This window comes from Phragmites australis, chromosome 10 (assembly GCF_958298935.1).
Source record: "Phragmites australis chromosome 10, lpPhrAust1.1, whole genome shotgun sequence".
Classification (NCBI taxonomy): Eukaryota; Viridiplantae; Streptophyta; class Magnoliopsida; order Poales; family Poaceae; genus Phragmites; species Phragmites australis.
The window spans coordinates 20,571,946-20,585,031 of record NC_084930.1 but is presented as its reverse complement, the minus strand read 5'-3'; positions in this window follow the sequence as shown (position 1 = coordinate 20,585,031).

Genomic DNA, 13,086 nt, shown 5'->3' with positions numbered 1-13,086 from the left:
AAATCTTTAATCCAAACCAAGAGGTTGATGTTTTGAAATTTTGGACCTTCCGGTCATATCGGAACATCCAATTAAAGGATTGGTACATCCGATTAATTATTTTTTTCCAATAACCCGAGAACCCATAGTTTGAAAAATCGAACATTCCGGCCATATCGAAACTTCCGATGTTCTAATTGAAACTTCCGATTAAATATTTTTTGCGTCAACCCAAGAAGCCCATGTTTGGAAAAAACAAATTCTCTGACAAGATCAGAACATCTGATTGGGGGAATCGGCACTTCCGATTCGAATCAGCTCGGGATTTTAGAAAGAGATTGAGTCGGATTTGAAACTTGTTTTGGTAAATTACGACTCAAGACGGGGTAAGACTATCCCTCCCTATAAATCTAAAGGGATATGACTGATTGAGATCATCCAACATCCAATCGAACAAATACAATTTATTTTTCTCTTGTTTTATCCTCTTTTGTCCCTAGTTATCTTTTCCAATATCCATTGCTCTTCGTCCTTGATATCGACAACCAAGGACAAGTCACCAGCCATCTATGCTCTGACAGGGTCCCTCCCAAGTGTGGGTGACAATAAAGACTAAACAGTTATGTGCCATGACTGGAATTTCCTAGGTGTTGCTCGTTGGGTACAGTAGATTGGAACTTCCGGTCGTCCCGATCGGAACATCCGGTCTGGGCAGGAAGTTTTGGTTCCATGAGCTGCTCAGTGTTTGGCAAAACGTTTTTTTGCATCAACATACTTTTTGGCGACTCCGCTGGGGACGGCGTTTTTGGCTATCCTCTAGCCAAATTTTGAAGCCCTATATATGACTTCTTCGAAAATTGACAAGGACAACATCATCATAGCATCCTACAATGAGTTACCGAAAGAGGCATGCACAGTGATCGATGCCGACTTGGAACAACATTGGCAGCAGCTCCTCTCACTCTATGTGAAGACTGGGCAAGGCATGTTCAAGAAAAAAGATTCTCCACCGTCAGTCGACCAAAAACCTAAGGTACCAACCAATGTGAGTACTCAACCCTATCCATCACATGAAGATATTGCTAATATGATCGATCAATCTATTGGTGCAACATAGTTAATAGTGTTGAAAAGATGGTTGATGATATATTGGTTGATAAGCTTCGGCATTTAGTTTTACAAATAGACAAGGAACAAAATTTGAAGAAGCCAGTTACTAGTAATGCTAGTGCTTTGATTCTCTTACTATTGCTAAGGTATTACCTAGTGTTTCTTATCCTTATTTGAATAATCATCATGATGGTCGAAATTATATGGGTAGTGTTTCACCTAATCAAATTACTTCTCATGCTATTAAAACTGATATGACACAAAACCCATATCAAACCCCATATTCTAAGCATCATGCTCCAATTTCGGCTCAAACTTATAGAGCCAAAAGTTATCATAATGTGCAAAAACCTTTTTACCAAACCGTAGCATATGGTATCCCGTCTATACTACCATAAGAATCGGGAATCCCTTATGGGCCGATACCTGAAGAAACCTCACCACACCACCTCCTATTACATCTTGTGTGCTGAATGTGCCTACACCACAATTTGAGCCAGTAGTTAATCCCGTTCGGCCCGTGGTCGATTATGCTAAAATTATGTGAGAACAAGTAGCTACCATGCTAAGTGAATAATTTGGTGTGTGTTGGGATCTAAGTCCCCAGACAAGGAAGACCTCCAATCAAGAGGGGAAGCCGAAGGCTTCGAAGTGTGACACGTATCAGAGGGTGAAATAATCTTAATTCCTCTGTCATCTCAGTTATAGTGCTAGTCTATTTATATCCCATACTAAACCACTCCACGCTAGGATTTACAGTTTCACCCCCCCCCCCCCAACTGCCACATTCCCGGCATATTCGGGGATATTATGGTACCATCAAGTACATATGTATATTTACAACTATACCCTGAGCGGCTACATGGCCTTCGACGCCCACCAGACACCTTCGACCAGCCTCGGCACTGCACCCTGAGTCACCCTTCGGTCTCCATCTGAAGGTTCGCCAGAGTCTTCACCTATTATGATCCTCGGCGCCGCGGGTCGACCTTCGGCCTTCGACTGAAGGTCCGCTAGAGCCTTCGCCTATGCTGACAGTTGGCATCGCGGATCGACCTTTGACCTTCAACTGAAGGCCCGCCAGAGCCTTCGCCTGCACTTCCTAAAACACAACTGCAATATTCATCAGTGCTCAACAACTGGCGGACTTCGACTCGCCATTCGAAGGGGTACGAGGGATCATCCCCCAACAGTGTGGAGGTTAGAAGAAAAGCTCGTGCATATCAAAAGTCATATCCCGAGCACTATGATACAATTCCTTACCCCCGTGGTTTTAAAATTCCTTATTTCATGAAATTTACCGGGAAAGATAATAGAACAATGAGGGAGCATATAGGTCAATTTCTTGCACAATTGGGTGAAGTTAGTTCTAATGATGTGCTGAAAATTAGATTGTTTCCTTTGTCATTGTCTGGAACTGCTTTTACATGATTTACATCCCTTGCTCCCACTTCTATACATGTGTGACGTCAATTAGAAGAAAAGTTTCATGAATATTTTTATAGTGCTAATACTGAGTTGAGGCTTTCACACTTAACATCGGTTAAACAAAAATACAATGAACCAATTGTTGATTTTATTAGGAGGTTTAGAGATACAAAGAACCGATGTATTAACTTAATGCTTTCTAAAAAGACTTGACCGAATTAGCTTATTCGAGCTTACTGTCTCATCTTAAGGAAAAGTTAGAAGGTTATGATTTTCAGGATGTTAGTCAAGTCTTGCAAAGAGCTCTAGCACAAGAAAGTCAGGCTAAAGAATCTAGAAATTTTTAGAGGTCAAGTGATAAAATGAAGGTTGATCGTCCTAATGTTCACATGCTTGAGTATGAATCTAAAAAATCGGATAATGATGATGTTGATGTGTGTGTAGCCGAATAGGCTTGGTCTTCTAAGTCTAAACCATTCATTTGCTTAGCTCTTAAGCCGATACCTCCCAAGAATGGGCAAGAAAAAATTAAGTTTACTTTTGATGTAGCTAAGTGTGATAGAATTTTTGATAACTTGTTACAAGAGAAACAAATTAAGTTATCTCATAGTCATGTGATTCCACCATCAGAAGAATTAAAGAAGTGAGCTTATTGTAAATGACATAATTTTTATTCTCATGCTACTAACGATTGCAATATTTTTCGTCGACAAATTCAATCAGCCATTTATAAAGGATGTTTGCAATTTACGGAGATGTAAGTAAACAAACAACCATTCTCAGTTAATGTGGTTAATCTCCAAGACAGGAGCATCCTAATTCGTCCAACTCAAGCCGAATCGATTAAAGGGAAGAATGTAATTATTGGTGAAGAAGAGACTAAACCTTTGGAGGAGAACAAAAATTTGTTGAGAGAGGTGATACTTGAGAATACTCCCGAAGGTAAAGAATCAATTAAGATTGTAGTGAACACTTCAATTCCCGAGGGACATGTCAATGCTAAGCAAAGAATGATCAAACCAAAAAGCCCATAGGTTAGCAAGTGGAAGATTACTGAAGCAAAGAAACATGACATGGTTGAAAAGTTCAAGCCCACTTTCAAGCAACTATTGTCTAAATATGAGAAAGATAAGGCTATCCAAGCAAATATAAGCTAGCCAAGTGCAGTTAAGCGACCAAGATCACCTCTAAAGCAAGGAGTGCACAATTATCATCAACTAAGGGAGGATCATCCTCCTAACATCGACCTACCGCTTGGTCCATCGGCGCCATGGCTATGGGCACCCCCTCCGATGCATTCCCTCCTTGCCTGACATGGGGTTATAACAGTACGTGGATACCTTCTCCTCCTATGCAATTTCCTCCTTTTTCATCTAGGATGGGCAGCACCATAGGGACCGGTATTTGATAGAATATCACATCTTGTCCATGACCGATTGGAGCATACAAATCGGTCTAGTGATATCCAACATGCTAAAGTTGTGAAGAATGTATACTAGGTCAGGGGAAGTAGTATTTCTGCTCAAAATTCAGATTCTATTGTTGATAAGGCAAGGACCACTACTACTGATATTATTAAAATTGATTCAATGAAAGTGGTCATTGAAGAGCTTGGCAAAGGACTAATTGTCTTTAATCCAGTCAAGCCTAAACATATACCTACTGCTATCCAAGTTGGTTCAAAGCCCAAAGATCATGAAGCAAGTAGTAAGTCACTTTCTAAATATGTATAGCCGAGGTGGTGTCCCTCAGACTTATCTCACACAAAACAGAGAAGACTGCAGTGGCTACGCAAGTAAGAGTTGATGGAGCAAGTAGCTGAAAATTTATGAGATGCTACTTTCAATAAGGTTAAACCAATGCAACTCGTAAAACAAGTGTGGAGACCAAAGGTAGATATTATAACAGCTCCTAAGGTAGCTCTTTTACCAACCATGATGTCGGTACCTATGGAAGATGACAAGGAAGATGAAGAGCTACTTGATTATGGTGATTCACCGGTGCATGCTAATAATGCCTCATTGACCGAAGGTATGGACGTCAATATGGTTTTTATGTTAACTTCAGAATTTTGTGCTTTGGATGAAGGTAAAGTGGCTCAATTAGATTTGGGGTCAAAAGAAGCTATCTTTGAAAAGCCTAAGGAGACAGATCGGCATTTGAAGCCTTTATATGTAAAAAGGTCTTATTAATGGGTAGCTGATTTCAAGAATGTTGTTGATGGTGGGGCTGCAGTTAATTTGATGCCATACTCAATTTTCAAGACGCTTGGTAGAGATGATAATAAATTAATGAAGAATGGTGCTCAATGGATTTGCGGGTGATTCTATTGAGGCTAAAGGTATTATCTCTATGGTGCTTACTATTGGAAACAAGACATTATCCACCACATTCTTTGTCGTCGAGGTGCAAAGTAACTATAGCGTTATTCTTGGACATTATTGTATTCATGGAAATAGTTATTTTCCATCTACCTTGCACCAGTTTTTGTTCAATGGGGTGGATGATAAAGTGGAAACAATACATGCAGATACTTCGGCCTATATTACTTTGGCCGATGCTTCGGCCGATTGGAGATATAGCAATGCTAAGTGCTTATCAAGGCTTGATCTTTCATTTTATAATTTTCTTAGTGTTTCCAAGGATGTATTTGTACCTGTGATTGTAAAGTCAGCTTGTGATAACCGGCTCAATGATGTAATGTATCAATGAGTAGGGACAAAATTTATAGTGGCTTCAAAAGCGTATGGACCAATATCCGTCAAATAAGAATGATATTTGTTAAGCCACTGATGACTTAGATGAGTTAGATAAGTTAGGTCAAGGTTTCTCGTCGGCTGATCCATTAGAAGAGGTTGATATAGGTGATGGTACTATATCAAGGTCGGCGTTTGTAAACAAAAATATGGAAGCCGACTACAAGGCTAAATTAATCGAGTTGCTTAAAGAGTATGTTGATTGGTTTGCTTAGGAGTATCATGAGATACTAGGACTTGACCGAGAGTTGGTAGAACATGGGTTACCTATTAAAGCAAGATTTAGGCCTTATAAATAGCCACCTAGAAGGTTTAATCCTAATATGTATAATTGGATTAAAGAAAAGATAGACCAGTTATTGAAATTTGGATTTATTAGGCCATCCAGGTATTTGGATCGGATCTCCAATATTGTGCCGATTGAGAAGAAATAGCGGTAAGTTGCGAGTTTGCATTAATTTTAGCGATTTGAATAAAGCTAGTCCTAATGATGAATATCCCATGCCCATAGCCAACATGTTAATCAATGATGCGTCGGGACACAGAACAATTAGTTTTCTTGATGGCAATGCTTGATATAATCAAATTTTATGGCCAAAGAAGATACGTCTAAAATGGCTTTTCATTGTCCTGGTTTTGTTGATTTATATGAGTGGGTACTTATGACATTTGGGTTGAAAAATGTCGGTGCTACATATCAAGGGGCTAGGAATCTAATTTTTCATAATTTGCTTGGTGTTATACTAGAGGTATATATTTATGACATAGTTATTAACTCAGATGGCAATGATTCTCATTTAGCCAATTTACGTTTGGCCTTTGAAAGGATACGTTGGTATGGTATGCAAATGAATCCACTCAAATATGCTCTTGGTGTGCTGGTTGGGAAGTTTTTACATTTTATAACACATGAGAAGGGCATAGAGATAGATCCTACTAAAATAGAAGCTATACAAAAAGTTCAAGCACCCACATGTAAAAGAGATACGCAAAAATTCTTGGGTAAGGTGAATTATTTGAGAAGATTTATATCAAACTTGTCCGGGAAAATTGGTTCTTTTACGCCTATACTTTAGTTAAAGAGTGAGACCGAATTTACTTGGGGGACAGAACAGTAGCTTGCATTTGATGAAATCAAAAGTTATTTGTCTACTCCTCCGATGCTTCGGGCGCCTAAAGCCAGATTGTCATTTTGGCAATATATTTTTGTGGGAGATGATGTGATTGGTGATGTTTTGATACAAAAAATTGATGGCAAGGATTATGCAATCACTTACTTGAGTGGACGTCTCTTGGAAGCAGAGACAAGGTATGTTTTTCACTGAAAATTTATGCTTATCACTCTATTATGCTTGCACAAAGTTAAGGCAATATTTGCCATCTAGTACTTGGATAGTAAAATATCGAGTACTGTTGTTAAGTATATGTTGCAAAGGTCAATTTTAAGTGGTAGAATTGGTAAATGGGCTTATGCAGTATGATTTGCTTATGAATCTTTGAAATATATGAAAGGCCAAATTGTAGCTAATTTTGTTGTTGACCATCGGATTGATTATAAGCATGGTTTAGAAGTTGACTATATATCTATTAGACGATGGAAACTTTATTTTTATAGTTCAACTTGCAGGGTTGGACAAGGTGTTGGTCTTGTTTTTGTGTCTCCTAGAGGTGTGGTTTTTGAAACATCTTGTCTTTTAGATTATTTTGTACTAATAATCAAGCTGAATATGAAGCTCTCTTGTTAGGATTAGGAATTTTAAGTTTCATGGGTGTGAAGAACATAGAAGCTTTTGGTGATTCGTTATTAGTTGTGTAGCAAGTTTTTTGTAATTATCAATATTTCGATGGATTGCTAAATAGTTATATTCATAAGTGATTAAACATCATTGCAGTTTTAGATGATTTTGCTATTAATCATGTGTCTAGAGATGATAACTTTAGTGTAAATAATTTAGCACAATAAGCATCCAGTTATCATGTAAATAGAGGCAAGTTCTTTGTAATTAAAAGACCGATGTTTGAAAGTGTTGATCATTGTGTAGTCGAATATGAATTTTTGGTTTGGTTGTGTCTTCTCTAGTAGGAAAAAAGGTTGAAGTGGCTGACTCTAAAGATTGGAGAAGGCCTTTAATTGATTACTTGAAGGATCCAAGCAAAGGTATTGATAGAAAGATTCGGCGACAACCTTCAAATATATATTGTTGAACGATGATTTATATCACCGAACTGTGGATGGTTTGGTTCTTAAGTGCTTGGGGTCGGATCAAGCAAGAGTTTTTATGAGTGAAGTACATGAGCTCATATGTGGCACACATCAATCAACATGTAAGATGAAGTGATTATAAAAAAGAGCTGGGTTCTATTGGTATACTATACTTGATGATTGCTTTAGGTACTATAGAGGATGTGAGGCATATGAGAAGTTTGGTGATATTCAATTAGTTACTGCTACTATGATGCATCCTATTACTAAACCATGGCCATTCTGAGGTTGGAGCTTGGATTTCATCAGTCAAATACATCCTCCATCATATAAGGGTCATCGCTTTATCTTTGTTGCTACAGATTATTTTACTAAATGGGTTGAAATTTTTCCTCTCAAAAACATGACACACAAAGAGGTATATTGGAACATATTGTTTATAGATTCGGTATTCCGCAGACTTTAACTACAGATCAAGGTATTTCATTCATCAGGTACATGAATTTGCCGAGTCATTAAAAATTAAACTTTTTAATTCATCTCTATATTATGCTCAAGCTAATGGTCAGGCTGAGTCTAGTTATAAAATTTTGATTAAGCTTATTAAGAAGAAAATAGAGGAACACCTTAGGAGATGGCATAAAGTTCTATCAGAGGCTTTGTGGGCATATTGTTTATTTAGACATGATGCCACTAAAGTAACGCCATATGAACTTGTTTATGGACAAGAGGTTGTATTACGCATTGAAGTGAATCTTGGTGCTCTAAGATTGTCGTGAACAAAATACAATGTTGGCTATGGATTATTATGATTAATGATGGACAGGATTGATGAAGTGACGGATAAAAGGTTGAAGGCTTTGAGGGAGATCGAGAAAGATAAATTAAGAGTAACTAAAGCTTATAACAAGAAGGTATAAGCAAAGTCATTTCAGATTGAGGGTCTTGTGTGGAAGACACTCTTGCCTATTGGATCGAAGGACAACAAGTTCGGCAAATAGTCTCCAAGTTAGGAGGGTTCGTACAAAGTTCTAAGCATTGTCCCTGGAAATTCTTATTTGTTAAAAACTTTGCAATGGGAGAAATTGCCCAAAGCTATTAATAGACAATACTTGAAGAGGTACTATCCTAGTATGTGTCAAGATGCTTAAAGAAACATAACCGATGTATTGGTTACCATCGTCCTAAGGAGTATTCATGGCCGATGTTTTAATCATCACCCTAAGTAAGGTAAGAGAGAAGATGATGTGTTTTTGGTAAGCAAGCTTCACCAAAAACAGGAGGGCATGTGTTGATGACAAAAAATGGCACGACTAAGTTTTTGTGAACACCGGATATTTCGGTCCTAAGGCTGTGTGATCGCCGAAATATCCAGTGTGTAGAATAGGTTAGTACAATGATTTACAAAGATTCCCCTAGAAATTGGTCCGATGATGTCTCCAGCAGAAGTATCGGACCATTCATCAAGTTCAAGGCATTTTGCAAAGGGTTTTGGAGCTCTTGGAAATTAATTTGGTGTTTAGAATTTTTTCCTCTCCGGAACATCTGATGTTATCATCAGAACATCCAGCTAAATATTTATTCCAAACTGAGAGGTCAATGTTTTGAAATTTCATACCTTCTAGTCATATCGTAACATCCGATTAATCGAAACATCCGATTAATTATTTTTGTCCAACCCGAGAACCCCATAGTTTGAAAAATTGGGCATTCTAGCCATATCAAAACTTTTGATGTTCTAATCAGAACTTCCGATTAAATATTTTTTGGGTCAAACCGAGAAGCCCATGTTTGGAAAAATCTGATTCTCTAACATGATCATAACATCCGATCAGGGAATCGGAACTTCTGATTCAAATTAGCTAAGGATCTGGGAAAGAAATTGGATTTCAAACGTGTTTTGGTAGGTTATGACTCAAGAAGGGGTAAGACCATGCCTCCCTATAAATATAAAGAGATATGGTTGATTGAGATCATCCAACATGTGCATCCAAACTGGATGTTGCCAGGTGCTGCTCGTCGGGTACTGTTGATCGGAACCTCCGATCATCCCGATTGGAACATCCAGTCTGGGTTGGAAGTTTTGGTTCGTTTTGCACACGTGGTGCTTCGTGTTTGGCACGATGGTTTTTCGCATCAACAATTGCAAATAACCGTTACAAGTTAGTCAGAATCTGGTTTGCCTCATACAAGTCATTATGTCGTAAATGTACCCCACAATTAGATGCCATTTGATATTTTCCGTGTGGCTCAAATTTCACCAAAAAAATGGTAGGCTGATATAGATGGGTTTGCCTCAAACTGATTTGGTCTGAATAATACAACATGTGCATCCTACTAATCCACAGGCCTCGCTTGAATGATCAAGAACAACCTGGCTTGTTCTTCCAGTGTACTTAACAAAACAAACTAAATCTGTTATTTTTAGAAAAGGGAATGTTTTATTATTCCATGCTCTGCATGAGACATGCACACAACCATTCATTATTACAAAGTTTGAGCCATAAGCTCCAAATAAAAGGCCGACGAATGGCAAGCTTAAAAGATTCACTGAACAAAACACATGATGGGAAGCTAGCTTCAAACACAAAGCCTATTAGTAGACATCCATCCATGTTTGGAGAAGATCTCCATGATTGGGCTCTCCAAGATGTGACATGCCAATCTCATTCAACACCTTGGCTCCTCCTTTTGCAGCAAGGATTAGTATCGAATCCAATGAGTTCCCATGAGAATCACCTGCATATAAGATTTTGTTTTTACATGATTAAAAACAATATTTTCATCCTGGTTAGGTGTTTGCCTTTTCAACAACTCAACTCTTTTGGAAATGTTCCTCAATAACCTGACAATCTTTGTTACTAAACTTCCTATGATGCATAGGAATACCAAGATATCTAAAGGAGTAAATCTCCGTCCCACAACCAAATATTTGTGAATATTGTTCCTTAAACTCTTTGGCCTCCCCATGACAGAACAACTCACTCTTATGAAAATTTATTTTCAAGATAGAAAGTTGCTCAAATGCACAAAGTAAAAGTTTTATATTTTTGGCTTGTTCTAAATTATTCTCCATAAATAAGATTTTATTATCTGCATAATTTAATATAGAGAGGTCATCATTAATCAGATGAGACACAACACCCTGAATTTGACCCATCTTTGCTTCAAACCACTAGGTAAGTGAGCTGGCTCATTTGCTTCATGTAGGGTAAATCGTACTCTGACTCACTGACCTAGGTATTTGAGGCATTCCTACTTTTTTTATTCTTGCTAGTTCAGTTTACTGTCCTGAGGGATGTTGATTTTAAAGTTTGAGCCCTATAATTATAAGGGAAAATTACAAAACTCACATGCAATTTTGGGGGTTTGTCAAAAAAATCCATACAACTAATATTTTGTCAATCAACCCCTTGTAACTTTAATTTCATATCCAATATGGTCTAGCACTATTTGACCATATTGTCGGTGTATTGAGTAAAGGGGTACCCTAGCAAACGGGCCCCTTGAGGGATATAATGGCTAGAGGCGTATATTTCCTAAAACTAGTCAGTCACGCAAACAGGGTATGGTTCCCACGACCAATACAAGGCATACACGACCAGCCTCACTACGCCATCGTATAAACCCGTGACTGGTCTCACTGGTTGCAGGGCCAGATCTGACACAACATGTCAAATTATATTTATTAACATTCACTAAAGTGTTTTCCTTCCCTAGGTGCCAACTCCAATGAATGAAGTCATGGACGGCGCAGAGGGGCATTATCCCTTCTCATAGCATTAAATGCTACAGAGTGGGACTTTTGCAGGTCGATGCGGCATCACACGATAGATGAGATGTTGTTAGCAGGCCGATGAAATAAATGGTCAACGACATAACAGAGGGGTATTGTCTCATCCCGTAGCATTAAATACTGTGGAGTGGGACTTTGTAGATTAGCACAGTGGCGCATGACTACAGGATATACTAAGCCCTCCGAGCAAGTGGACGCGCCTGGTCTTCTGTAATGATGGCATGGGTTAGATATTAGGATGAGCAGGGTCTTATGTTTAGACCCACATGTAAGTTCTCCTCCTTCCTACTATATAAAGGGATGAGGACCCAGTTTGAAGAGAAAAGCAGATCAAGTCTGGCAACAAGCTAGAACTATCTCTATAACCAATTGAGATCCTTCATAACACAACACACAGGACGCACGGCTATTATCCTCCAGGAGGCCTGAACTTGTCTAACCTCCCTGTGTCCATGAGTCCATCGTATGCGCACACATCAATTCCTAAATGCAGTTCACGCACCCGCGATCCAGTATACCCTGAAATCATTTTCAGGGACTAACCCTCGACATTTGGCGTACCAGGTGTGGGCACGTTTTTATCATTTCATCAAGCTTGAAAAGCTTGATCAGGTTACCCATGGCCGGATCCACAACAACCATTGAGTCCCATTCTGAGGATCACGGTGTTAGGGAATGAGTAATCTATGCTAGCCTAAAACAAAAATTTACTACCGCAATCACCCAAGGTACCATGCTAGTAGGAGATCATAGATAGTTACTACTCGACGCATAGTGCAGTAGAAGAATAGTTGGATAGGCCGATCCAACGTCGTGCACGTCAAACTCCATGAACAACTTCTCAATCAGATCCATGACCAGTCCCTCGGAGGTGGTCATGATCAACCAACTTTGAGTAGGAGGTCGTGCTCCTCGACCAGCTCCCGATTAGGTATATTGTGACCTCGACTAGTTCTAAGTGGTTGTGTCATGCTATCCAACCAGATCCGAGTGGTCGCATTGTGCTCTACGACCAAACGAGTAGGTCTGTTGACCAGTGCGTAATGGCTGACGACTAGTCCCAAACACATCATGATCAACACACTGAGAAGATCAGCGCCATAATAGCATCAGTGCCTCTACAGTATCCACACGTACCGGGCAGAAATCCCGGGTGCCGATGTGCTAGCACCTCATGCACGACTAGGGTTTTAGGAGATCGTGTGCAAAGCTACACCTAGGGTTTTTGAGTTGCTCAACCTATCCACGCCCCACCCCACACCTCTCCTTATATAGAGCTCGCTAATTAGCTCCTGTGTTGGAAGCCATTTAGGACTCTAACACCTCATGGATCACAATCCAATCAAACCCATATACGAATCCAATTTGCATGTTTTGTTCCAACCCATTAAGTGTATGACCCGTTAGATTCATGTACAAATGGCTACCACTCGGAAACGCTTTCCAAACCAAAATCAATAGCGGTCCCTAGCAGGACATGTTGACTCCTAAGTATACACAAAAGATCATATCGACCGAACCTTGATATACACATGTATCGATCCCTTCGCCTCACGATACCAGTCAAGCTCAAGGCGAGATATGTGCCACCCTTGTGATAGCTCGACCATTCACTCGATCAAGTAGTGGATTCATCATGATTAACTCTTTAATCATATTGGCATGGCCATGCACTTTCTCAATCTAACTACCTCGAGAGGCTAAGAGATATCTCTCCTGTTATCAAGGAGGGGCAAATTCCATCTTAATCGCTCACACCCCACGACATGTTTTATGACAAATCCGAAAGATACCTTTATGACTATCCAGTTATG